The following is a 12,300-nucleotide window of genomic DNA, read 5'->3' on the forward strand; positions in this document are numbered from 1 at the left end:
AAGACTTTGTTTATCAGGCTGAGAAGTATGGAGAAATGCTCCTATTTTCAGCAGAAGTTTTTAAGATTAACCCTCCCAGGCCTTGTTAGGATTTAGCTATAATGGAGGACATGGAGAGGCTAAGCATTTTCCTATGTTTTTTCTTAAAAACTAATTCCATCCATCTTGCTCTCCTCTTCCTTATGATACTTTTTTTCTCATTCTCCTAGAAGCTGTGCCCTTGTCCTTAAACTCTGGTATATTTTATTTTTTATTTTATTTTTTTGTCTTTTTGCCTTTTCTGGGGTGCTCCCGTGGCACATGGAGGTTCCCAGGCTAGGGGTCTAATCAGAGCTGTAGCCACCGGCCTACACCACAGCCACAGCAATGTGGGATCTGAGCAGCGTCTGTGACCTACACCACAGTTCATGACAACGCCGGATCCTTAATCCACTGAGCAAAGTCAGGGATCAAACCTGCAACCTCATGGTTCCTAGTCGGATTTGTTAACCACTAAGCCATGATGGGAACTCCTTAAGCTCTGGTTTAAAGCTGAGCTCAGTGTGAGGATCATGTCCTGTTGCCCCTTGTATCCCCAGCATGCCTAGCCCAAAGCCCCAGTCATGGTAAAGGCATCTTGGTGTCTTAACTTGCCTATCCCTTTCTTCCCTCCCTCTCTCTCTGACCACTCCTCCCCCAATTCAAAACTTGTTTGCAGTCAGCCCACATGTATGAATCATCAGTAGCATCTCCCAAAGGGGAAACCCCCTCTGCCAACCAGCTGGTCCAGCCTCATTCCATGAACATTGCTCAGAGGGAACGTCCCCATTACATAACCTACATAAGCGTAAGGTGGCCCCGTGGGTGCCGAATACTCCAGTCCCATCTCCCCAAACAGCGTTTCCACCATCTTCCATCCTATATTCCTTTTCCCTGGGGGTCTGATTCTTTGCTTTCTGGTCCTACCTGCTGTCCAGTGCTTCCATCTTGGCCTTCAGAGTGAAAACAAGTACTTACATAATTCACGAGGCAGAGGGAAATACGTATGCCCTGTAGAGAAAAAGATTCGTTCAAAATACAGAGGAGTTATAAGGTTTAGAATTTGAATAATAGAAATCCCTTAGACCTGGGTTGAATAAACATTTCCAGGAAAGGACCAGATAGTAATATCTTGAGCTTTGCAGGCCATAAGGTCTATTTTGCAATTACTCACCTCTGCCTTTGTAGTGAGAAAGCGGTTACAGACAATACCTAAACAAATGGCCATGGCTGTGTGCCAATGAAACTTGACCTATGGTAATAGGTAAAACACTAATTGGGCCCACAGACCCTAGTGGGTCCATACCCGATCAAGGCCAACTCTCTCCCACAAATGAGGATGGTGAACCCCAGAGGTGATGCCTTCCTCTTCACCCTGATAATTAATGACAGCACTGAGCTGAGGACCTGGGCTGATGGCCCTTGAGACTTAAGCCCTGCTTTTCTCACTGTGGCCTGTCACGGCCCAACCACCTTGCCCCATTCTAATGGTTTCATAGATCCTAATACTCAGGAGCCACAGACAGACATCAACTCTTGAAAGGATGTGGACATTTTCCTAGGTTTCCTGTCATTTCTAATACAATGTATGTCTGTTTTGGGAGTGATCAGCCTCCAAGTCCAGTGGACTATGTGCGTGTGTCCCTGTGTACAGAAAGATGCCCTCTTACAGATAGGTAAGAACATTGACAAATGGTCAGATGGATCTGACCCAAATTAAGGAAACTTTTTCTAGGTTGCTCTTTTGGAGCTGAAATGTCTAAAGTTCTATTTTATTTTATTTTCCACTGTACAGCATGGGGACCAAGTTACACATACATGTATACATACTTTTTCCTCCCACTGTTGTGTTGCTATCTAAGTATCTAGACATAGTTCTCAATGCTACACAGCAGGATCTCATTGTAAATCCATTCCAAGAGCAGTAGTTTGCATCCGTTAACCCCAAGCTCCCAATCCCTTCCACTCCCTCCCTCTCCCCCCAGGCAGCCACAAGTCTATTCTCCAAGTCCATGATTTTCTTTTCTGTGGAAATGTTCATTTGTGCTGTATATTAGATTCCAGTTATAAGTGATATCATATGGTATTTTTCTTTCTCTTTCTGACTTATTTCACTCAGTATGAGAGTCTCTAGTTCCATCCATGTTGCTGCAAATGGCATTACGTTGTTCTTTTTTGTGGCTTAGTATTCCATTGTGTATATATACCACATCTTCCTAATCCAGTCATCTGTTGATGGACATTTGGGTTGTTTCCCTGTCTTGGCTATTGTGAATAGTGCTGCAGTGAACATGCGGGTGCATGTGTCTTTTTCAAGGAATGTTTTGTCTGGATATATTCCCAAGATTGGGACTGCTGGATTGTATGGTAGTTCTATGTATAGATTTCTAAGGTATCTCCATACTGTTCTTCATAGTGGCTGTACCAGCTTACATTCCCACCAACAGCGCAGGAGTGTTCCCTTTTCTCCACACTCCCTCCAGTACTTGTTATTTGTGGACTTATTATTGATGGCCATTCTGACTGGTGTGAGGTGGTATCTTATGGTAGTTTTGATTTGCATTTCTCTAATAATCAGGGATGTGGAGCATTTTTTCATGTGTTTGTTGGCCATCTGTGTATCTTCCTTGGAGAATGGTCTATTCAGGTCTTTTTGCCCATTTTTCCATTGGGTGATTGGTTTTTTTGCTGTTGCATTGTATAAGCTGCTTATATATCCTAGAGATTAAGCCCTTGTCCATTGCATCATTGGAAACTATTTGGAAGAAGGATTTTAAATAATGCAGATGTGAAGAAACTGAAGTTGAAAAGCCAAGTAAACAAAATAATAAAACCTAGCTGAATCACTGGTAGGACATTCCACATTGCTTAGTGTTGCTATTAATGACTTTCAAAGGCAAGAAGGACAACAGAACTAGTTCCCACGGAGAGGTGTGAAAGAGCTGATCTGTCCTTTTAAACATAGATGCCTTTCTTTGGAGTGCACAAGAGGGAGGGTAGGCCATTCTTAAAGGCTTAAGTGAAGGGACTGCTGGCCCTTCTAGGACCTAGACACTGTGACACCCAAGGACTAGGTTTGAGAGGACAGCCATGAGTAACAAATAAAGTTCTAGCCCTGCTAGTCCCAAGAGTTTGTTCTTTCTATCACATCACATCCAGCACTCAGGAGCAGTGGCTATAGATGTGCAGGTGAGGACAAGTTTTACCTTTGTACTCAGATGACTTTGACTTCCCATTGCCATTGCAGCCATTCTCCCCAAACGAGCCTTGATCAGTTTCAGAAAGGTCATCTTCAAAATGGCTCAATAGTTTTCCACAGTTTTAATTAATAAATTAAATGGCATGGAACTGTATCTGAAAGGATCATGTTTATTCTAAAAAACGACTTGGGAGTTATATAAAGTTACCATCCTGATCATTAATGTTGGCAACTACTACAGTGGAAATAATAAACCTCTGTTCCCTATTCTTTGTTCTAACCACCTTTTCGTATTTAACACTCACCACCCAAAATCTCCTAGCAACCCAGAAGTCAAAGAAAATGACTGACCAAATGAAACAAAACTCATTCTTGGGACTGAGGGATTTAAACTAATGTGTCTGCTCCCAACCCAGGTCACCTGACAGTGACCTGTTTGTGCCAGGGCTGCCTAGACATTTAAAATGTATATTTACTTTCATGTTTACTTATTAATGGAAAAGCTAAATTGCCTGATGGCTCTTCCAGCATCAAGAAATATTCCCATCCCCATCTATCTCCCTGCCTCAGTTTTTCCCAACCATTCCTAAAACTTAATGGGCATTCAATATATGTCTTGTGAAGAAATGAATAAAAGAGTGAATAGAAGGGGAATAGGAAAAAGAAAAGACTCTTCACTATGCATGAACAAAGAAAGCAGTCATCTTTCATATGTTCTTGAAATAGCTCCATGAAATAGGAGACATTTTTTTCTCCAACTCATCAGAAACTGTTGATAAAGCACTTTACATAATACAATAAGGAAGGCAAACTATTTCCTGAGAGCCTGTTATGCTGGGCATTTTGCTTAGATTATTTAATTCTCATCACTTCCCTGAGAGATTACTCTTATCTCTATGTCACAGATGAGGAAATTGAAGCTCACAAAGACTGAGTTTTGACCAAGGTCACAAACTAGTAAGTGACAGACCCCAGATTTAAAGCCATCTCTCTCCGACCCAAATTCCTTGTGCCTTCTGTAGCATCCTTTACTCTGAAGTAAAGGAAAGAAACGTCTCCTGCACAATGAGATTACCACAGTACTTGTATTAAGAGGGAAAGAGAACAAATTCATTATTTAGAAAAGAAGTCTAAGTCCCATTTCAAAGATATACACTCCAAAAGGACAGAAGATTTAAAGTTCCACTAGAAGTCCCAGGTGACATCAATAAAAACTCAAAACTCTCAATTCTGAGATTTCTTTTGTCTGGTAAATCACGTTGATTTAGACACTTTGCAGAGATCCAATGTAGTCAATAGACTTGGAAAATTTTAAAATACAGTGTGTTTGATACTTGATGAAAGTAGTCTCACAGCATTAGTGCCCTTGTGAATATTAATGAAATGTAAAATATTTACTAGAAAAGTGATCAATAATGCAGCTTTGAGTGGGCGATGTAAAAAATATTTTTATTAGGGGTGAGAAATTTCTTTTATTTAAATCCACTAAAGAATGACTTGGGACACTTTGGAATGCTGGCCTTTAAAGATCTGTCTGTGTTACCCTGTGTGGAGGAAGAAATGGCCTCACTATTCCCTGTTTTTATACAACTCATTGGAACTCATACATTGATTTTTATGTATAACCAGCCACAAAGTCCTTTTTTTTTGTTTGTTTTCTTGCTTTTATAGGGCACTAATCATGCCTGTAGTATAATGGACTAAATGCACAGGAAAACACTGACACTGCAACACTTTCTTTCTTACATTTGGAGTAGACAAAACTTTCCAATTCTGTTCTCCTGTTACCAGTCCCTAAAAAATAAGAAAATAGTTATTAAACCTCAAGAGAGATGCTTAGGGAAGCATACAATGTTTTATTAAGCCTAAACTGAATAAGAAACTGTAATTCAAAACATTTCCAAATGGAGGCTCTATGAATCACGCATAGGAATAAACTGCTTTCTTTCACGGACAAGACCCTTGATGTGGTGACCATTTGACTATAGCCTTCTGATAGCATCATTCCAAAGGCATTGTCCTTCTCAGTCTATTGCCTGTGGCTCATCACTCAACATGGAAACTTAACTGAAAGGTGGACTTATGGGCCAGACAGGATCATTGAAAGGCTGGTCATATCGGATTGAATGGGGGCATCCATGACTTTGAGTCATATTCAAGCTGGTTCAGAATGCATACTGGCCCTGTATTTTTCTACCTGTACTCAAAATTTTCTTCCATCTGTATCTCTTCAAAGAGATTGTCCACTTCATACATATCTCAGAAATTTCCCCTCCCCTCTCTCATCTTCCCAGCTCCTATCCATGACCACAGTGTTAGAGCAGGATAACACTTGAGCCAAGCAAGTACATCAGATCTACTCTTCCAGGCACTTGGAGTTGGGACCTAGAGACTGGGCCAACTAACTACAGGGAGGGAAAATGGAAGATCACATAGACTAGGGGAATGAGATAGCTATTGCAAGTGGCCATGGTAACCACCTGCAAGGTGATGAATACATAAAAAAAATGTCTTCAGATAAAGATGAGATGAACATGAGAAGAGAAGGAAAGAAGAGGCAGTCTTCCAGAGATTTTTCCAATTCATAGGAGGCCCACTGTCCCTCCTGTAAATTTGGTTCTATAGGATTCCTTTGTATTCTGTAATAAACTACCTATTCCTTTGAGCTCACTTGAAAGGATTTCAGTCCCTAAAAACCAGCAGCACCCTGGCTAAAATCTCTAGCCACTCTTGCAGGTTATTTTGCTCTGAGCATCTCCCTGACCTAGTCTCCCAGAGGCATCAATCACTGTCAGCCTCAGGGTGTGCCCAACCAGTGGAAGATTGTTAATGAGAAATGGAAAGGAGGCAGACACAGAAACTCGGAAGAAGTAAACAGTGAGTAACACTGGAGAAAAGATCAAAGTTCTGTCCTGCCCTAAACAAGAAGCTGGGACACCTCAGCTGCCTTTGAAATGCAGGTTGTCTTTTCACATCTGCCTAAGGTAGACCTTTGGATGTTTCAGGAACATTTGGAGAAAGAACTAAAGGAGTCCCTGTAGCCCAGCCCCATTCCTTTATTCTAAGAGGAAGTCTGATAGAAACTGACCCCCATGTGTACACACACACACATTATTTGATCTGTTCTAATAGGAAACAAATCTCTATGGTGTTTAACCACTGTAGGTAATTACAATAAGAGAGTCCTCCCTAAAAAGGAAATAGAATCATTCATGAATAAATACTATCCCAAAAGGGACCCAGGGCACTGAAAGGGAAGGAAGAGGGTGATTTCATAGTGAAAAGGGGACAAAGTTGTTTTTGTTTTATGGTTTTTCTACTTCCAAAGGGGATGAAGACTTGGAGATAAGAGTAAGGTTCAGAGGCTTTCTTTTTCCCTGGACTTGGAGTTGAGGAGCTTAGGAAGAAAGAAGAGACAGGGCATCAAGAGAACTATACCACAAGAAAATGACATGTGCCCTAAGAGGAGGACAGCCAGAGAGGTGTGGGACATTGGAGAAGGGAACTACTCCTTCCACGTGGGAAATAAACAAGGAGGACATCCACAGGAAATCTTGGGGGGCAAAGTAGCAGAATCATGGATGAGACATTGTTTGGACTGCAGAGCCCTGACAGGCATATGTGGGGGGCAGCACCTCCAGTGGCTGCCACTAGAAGAAGCTGGGCTTGGTCACAGCACGGTACATGTCCCTGTGGTCATATCAATGCTGGGAACCAGGGGCTGAATGTCTGAATATAGTTGTTCACACTTTTAGGAAGGATAATAGGAAATGGGTTACTCTTGGGAGAATGTGGGACAACTAGTGGGCTGTGGCCATTTTCCTGAGTATGGCAGAGGTTGGGGTGTGGTAGGAAGGGCGCTGAAGTGGGCTGGGTGGTGCTCCAAGCCCTCAGATGCTGCACATCCCCACAGACCCTGCAGGCTTCCCCCAAAACACCTGTGTGTCTATGTGGTTTGGGAAGCAAGACTGGGAGGAGCTGCTCTCCCACTAGCCAGTGAGCTAATTAAGGGATTAACTAGAAGTGTCCTTACGGTTGTTTGTTCCTGGATCTCCCAGGGTTCACCAGAACATACTTTTAAGGTAGGTCTCTGGGTTCCCATGCTCTAGAATTTCCACATGACATGTAACACAGGAGAGTTCAGAGGTCATCACGTGTCACAGAATTGGAGTTTGACCCTCTCTCAGCTAACTCTGTTTCCACCCATTGCCCACAGAAGGAACCCAAGTCCATGCATTCTTGGGATGGGGTGGAGACTTTCTGGTCCCCATTCAAGAGAATGTTTTTGGTTCTCAGCTTTGTCCCCAGAAGCCAGTCCTGACTTCCTCTGACTCATGAGACCAGGCACCTGCCATTCCCATGTCAATTAAAAACCTTTTTCCTCTAAGCTACACATCTGTTCTGTGTGTCACCACAGGCCATGTGGCCTCAGCTCTTTCCCCTCTACAGCTCCCTCATTATCACTGGTTCTGGAAATTTCCCTCTCTTGCTTTTGAATTCAACTAGGTACTTTCAGTTCTTTAATTTTTTAAGCATTTTTTATGCATTAAGATAGGGGTGGAGGATTTTCCCATGTAAACTCAGTGTACCATCTTGGTTAAAGGCCCTGCTCATCTAATAAGTGACAGAGCTGGGTTTCAAACCTAAGTACTCTGAATCTAAAACCAGAGGTAATTTCTTATTCTACCATGCTTCTTCCAGAGCATCTCAGTAAGGTTGAAAGACTTAGCCAACATGAATTTTAACAAAGGAAGAAAGGTGGTAAACTCATGGAATTACTACACTCAGAAGTTATTATAGGTTAAAACCCCACATTTGAGAAAGTTTTAGAGAAATGCACTGAATGGAACTCCATAGGCAATTAGGATATTCTAGAGAGTGATCCTGATCTTCTGAACTTGGCATGGAAGGCAGCTGTGTGAACAGGGGTCTAGCCCAGCCTGGCGATCCCTGTGTCCTTGGTTGTAGCAGGAAGGAACCACTGCTTGCACATGCTATTTCTCATGTACAAACCACCTCTCCCATCTGCCTTGCACACGTACACACGCACACCCTCCCATGGCCAAGCCAACACCACATCTAGAGTGTGAGCTTTGCTTTGGGAAGACGTGATGCTTGTCACTCAACCTGGTATGTCTGCAGGGACAGGCTGTAGAAAAAAAATAGGAGCCTAGATACTCCTAGAAAAAGGAGTTTTTCTCTTTACCTGCCACAACCCTCAGGTTGGCCACCATGTTCCTTACACCAAATGTCTGCGTATTCAGCAGCAGAATCTCATCTCAAACACAGCTGAATTGATCATTTATAGTTTCCATTGCCACAGATGCTACCTCCTATAATCCAAGCAATTGTGTAGTGATTGATTATACCATACCAATTTAGTTAACTCATTTGGCTGGGAAATGGAGTGCTTGGTTAAATGAGTTTCCTCCTTCTAAATAATTTAGGAGGTTAGAACCTGCATCTGAAGTCTCCTTTATGCACATGTAGATGTATAGATTGACTTGAATCAATGACTGTTTATCAAGTACAAACTGTAAACGCTTTGGGCATTGACACAAGCTGGGCTTGCCATCAAGGCTGTGCATCTTGTTAGCCGCACAATCTTGGGGAAGTTACTTAACTCCTGGGCCTCGGCTTCCTCACCCGTAGATTGGAATGACAAGCTCCATTTCCGAGGATTACTGTGGGGATGATGCTATAACGCTTGGCATGGCTCCTGATACAGTGTTCACCCTCGCTAAGTAGCACATATTATTGCCATTATCGTTATGAAACTGAAACTGTCTCACTGCCTAGTAGGCTTTCACAGCATAGCAATCAGGGACAGCCTCAGAGCAACCCACAACAAAAGTCACTTGGAGAAGGTGGGGTTGGGAAACAAGGCCAGTGATTGGCCTGGGAGTTTTGCACAAGAGAATGGGCAAGTATCAACTAGATCTCAGGTACCCGGGCTGGTGACTGAGCTTACGCTGCTTGAGTCAGTGCCCTGAAGTCCATGAGGTTAGCTGTTGACAGGGAAGAGAATTCCTTGTCCCTATAAGATGCAAATCCCCAAGAGGTTACCTTAAAGAGCCATTTTTGGACTGGCTGCTATGGTGCAGTATTTGGAGTCAAGACTGCTTTCCTGTTTGATTACAGCCTGCAAAGAAGAATCGAGGCCCCAAGTCCAGCTGAGGAGATTTAGATTGTTGTCATCCATGGAATTCCAGCTAAGGAACTCTCACCCTTCAGGACATGTGTGTAGACAGATCAAGAGACATTTAAGAAAACCACCCCCTCCGTGGCCCCTCGAGCCCACCCTCCAGAGCCCCTCTCTGGTTTCCCACACAGTGTTCATTCCTCTGGGCATTGCTTCTCAGGAGGCTGGGAAAAAAGGAGATTGGGTCTTCCAAGGTTACCAAACTTTATCTCTTTTCCTTTGCTGCACAAACAACTTATGTGAAGGCCACCCAGATTTCTGCAATTAAAGAGAAGCTTGCAGGAAAGGGTATGACCAAGGCTGTTTCATATTCTGCCAAGTTGAGGCTCAAGTTGCCTCTGTGGGAGAACTCCCCTGCCATTGCTAACTAAGCAGCTGCCTGTCCGTGGAGCAGGAGGCTGTGGGAGGGGGAGCTAGAGCCCCAAGTTGCATCCCTGGCCTCTTTGCAATGCTCTGAGTTCAGCCAGACTCTGCTCATAGATCCCAAGTTGAAAGTGATTTCACATTAGCAACAGCAATTCAAACAGAGAACAGCTAATAAAACTTGATGACCTGTAGCAGCGGCTCCCAGAGTCTGATCTGGACTAGTGGCATCGCCTTACCTGGGAAATGGTGAGAAAGCCCATTCTTGGGCCCCACCCCATTCCTGCCTACTGACTCAGAAACGCTGAGGATTGGGCCCAGGCAGTGGTTGAGAAAGCCCTGCAGGTGATTCTGATACTTGTTGAGAACCACTGGCGTCTAGAAACCCCAGCAGTAGAAATAAAGGAAATCATTCCAGAGTCTTGTGAAAGCCAAAGTGTGGCTAGGTGGGTACACCTATCCCAGCTCCTACCGCCCACTCCCCTGGAATGATCTAAGAAGGAGGGGCACATAGAGGTTGGTGACAATTTGAACAGATAGACCAGGGGGACACACCTGAGCCTGTGTGAGTGGTGGTCAGTATCTCTTTTCATTTGCTTATTTATTAATGAATGTGTTCAGTGCCATATAAAGGTTTCTGTTCACCCTTCATTAATATCCATCATGAGGCTCAGGATTCTCAACCTGACAGGGTGGGGAAATGATCCAGAAGCAGAGGAACATCAGTTTACCACCAGTTCTGAAAGTCAGTACCAGAAGTCAGCAAATCCCAGTGATACTGCTCAGAGGAGCAAGAAAAGATGGGCTGAAAAGGGAAGAGAAGCAGGGAAAAAAATAGTAGAAGTGGACAAGGACAATCCCACCCCAACATTTGCAGCAGGATCAGGAGGCCAAGGGATCCACAAATAGAGACCCACATACTGTTATGTCTGAAATTTTTAAAGTTATAAGTTTGCTCAAGTGAACAGACTATTACGTGAAACATGTAATATCCTCCTTCCTTGATAGATAAGACTTCATAGCAAAATGGAAAGGCACGTTTGGTAAATTTAGTGTTTTTGGACTCCACGGAATTCCAGAATGCAATAACACAAGAAGAATGGGCACCCATCCTGGCCTCTGGTCCATGACCCCCCTCCCTTTCTCTTCCCATCTTGGCTCAGTCTGCACACCACCAGCGGGTCACGCACAGACACACCATAAGTAAGTCCAAGCTAGCTCCATCCACACCCCTTGCAAATAGTCCTTCATGGCTACCACACAGACCTAAGAGGAGCATCATAGCACCAGAGACTGGAGCCAGGTAAGATGCCCATAAAGGCTCTGAAAACAGGCTCAGGGTTGTTGGGGCAGAGAATCCTGTCTGGTCCTGAAGTGGAGCAGGCTTTAGGTGCACATGACCCCTTGACCTGTGGATTCTTCATACCATAGAGGGAGTAGGAAAACAAGAGCAGGTCCCCTGAAGTAGGGGTCCGAGACAGGGGCCACCTTGCTCAGGTGTAAGAATGGACAGAGAGAAAAGAACAGGGAGAAGGGAATAATTAGCAGGTGATAAAGAAATCCTCCAAAAAGTGAATTTTACTGTTACCCATAATTAGATAGACCCAATTTTCTTCTGGGTATCAAGTTGTGATTCTTCTCTAGATTGGACAAACCACCCACACTGTGGTGAAAAGTGAATGCCCATTCCTGCTTCATGTTCTATTTCTCCACCTACATTACTACTCGGAGGCTAAGGACACCTGTGATGATAACTGGAGATCCATAATAATTTCCTATACTGCACACAGACAAGAAGGAAAGGAAAGAAGGAAGGAGGAAAGGAGGGAGGGAGGAAGGAAGAAATGGAAAAAGGAAGAAAGTTATGATCACAGATCAGAAGTTTCTCTGGGTGAAACGAAGGAATGTTTCATTAGATAAACAACTCAAAAGCAAGTTTACACAGAAAACTGGTAACTTGATGCAGCATTTTTGGGCTTTATGATGTGGGATGGGTGTTACTTGGCTTAGCTTCTAATGTTGCAAAATTTTCATTTGTGAAGGTCTCTATGGCCAGCTGTTTTGATGTAATTACTTGAGTTTTGTTGTTTGCTGTGTAGCAGACATGAAATATGATGCGTTTCTCTGGGAATGTCTCATTTCCTGGGGTTGGAAATGCAGTGAGGGTAGGAGAACTGCTCCTTTTCTGAGCCATGTGCTCAGAGTACTGAGGTCTGGGACAACCTCGATCACAGCTTTCTCATGTTTTCCAAACCATTCTTTAAAGTATTGTTTCTTGGGAGGAAAAAAATACTTTTTAAGGATAAACCAACAGAAGGAATCACAAAGGAAAAATTGATAGAATAGTATGCAAAACATTTAAAAGGCAAATAGCAAACTGGCAAATACATACATGGCAAATTGGCAAAAGGAACAACTATTAATATATGAAAACCTTATATTTTAATAATCATCAGTGTTCCAATTTTAAAAGTACACAAAAGGGAGTTCCCATTGTAGTGCAGCAGAAATGAATCTG

General features: G+C 43.2%; 1 long non-coding RNA gene across 2 annotated transcripts in view; it reads left to right on the top strand.

The window, feature by feature from the left end:
* The window catches only part of LOC102160872, a 148,914-nt gene that overhangs the window by 77,085 nt on the left and 59,529 nt on the right, over positions 1-12,300 (top strand). The window lies entirely within an intron of this gene.

This window comes from Sus scrofa, chromosome 2, assembly GCF_000003025.6.
Source record: "Sus scrofa isolate TJ Tabasco breed Duroc chromosome 2, Sscrofa11.1, whole genome shotgun sequence".
NCBI classification, from domain to species: Eukaryota; Metazoa; Chordata; class Mammalia; order Artiodactyla; family Suidae; genus Sus; species Sus scrofa.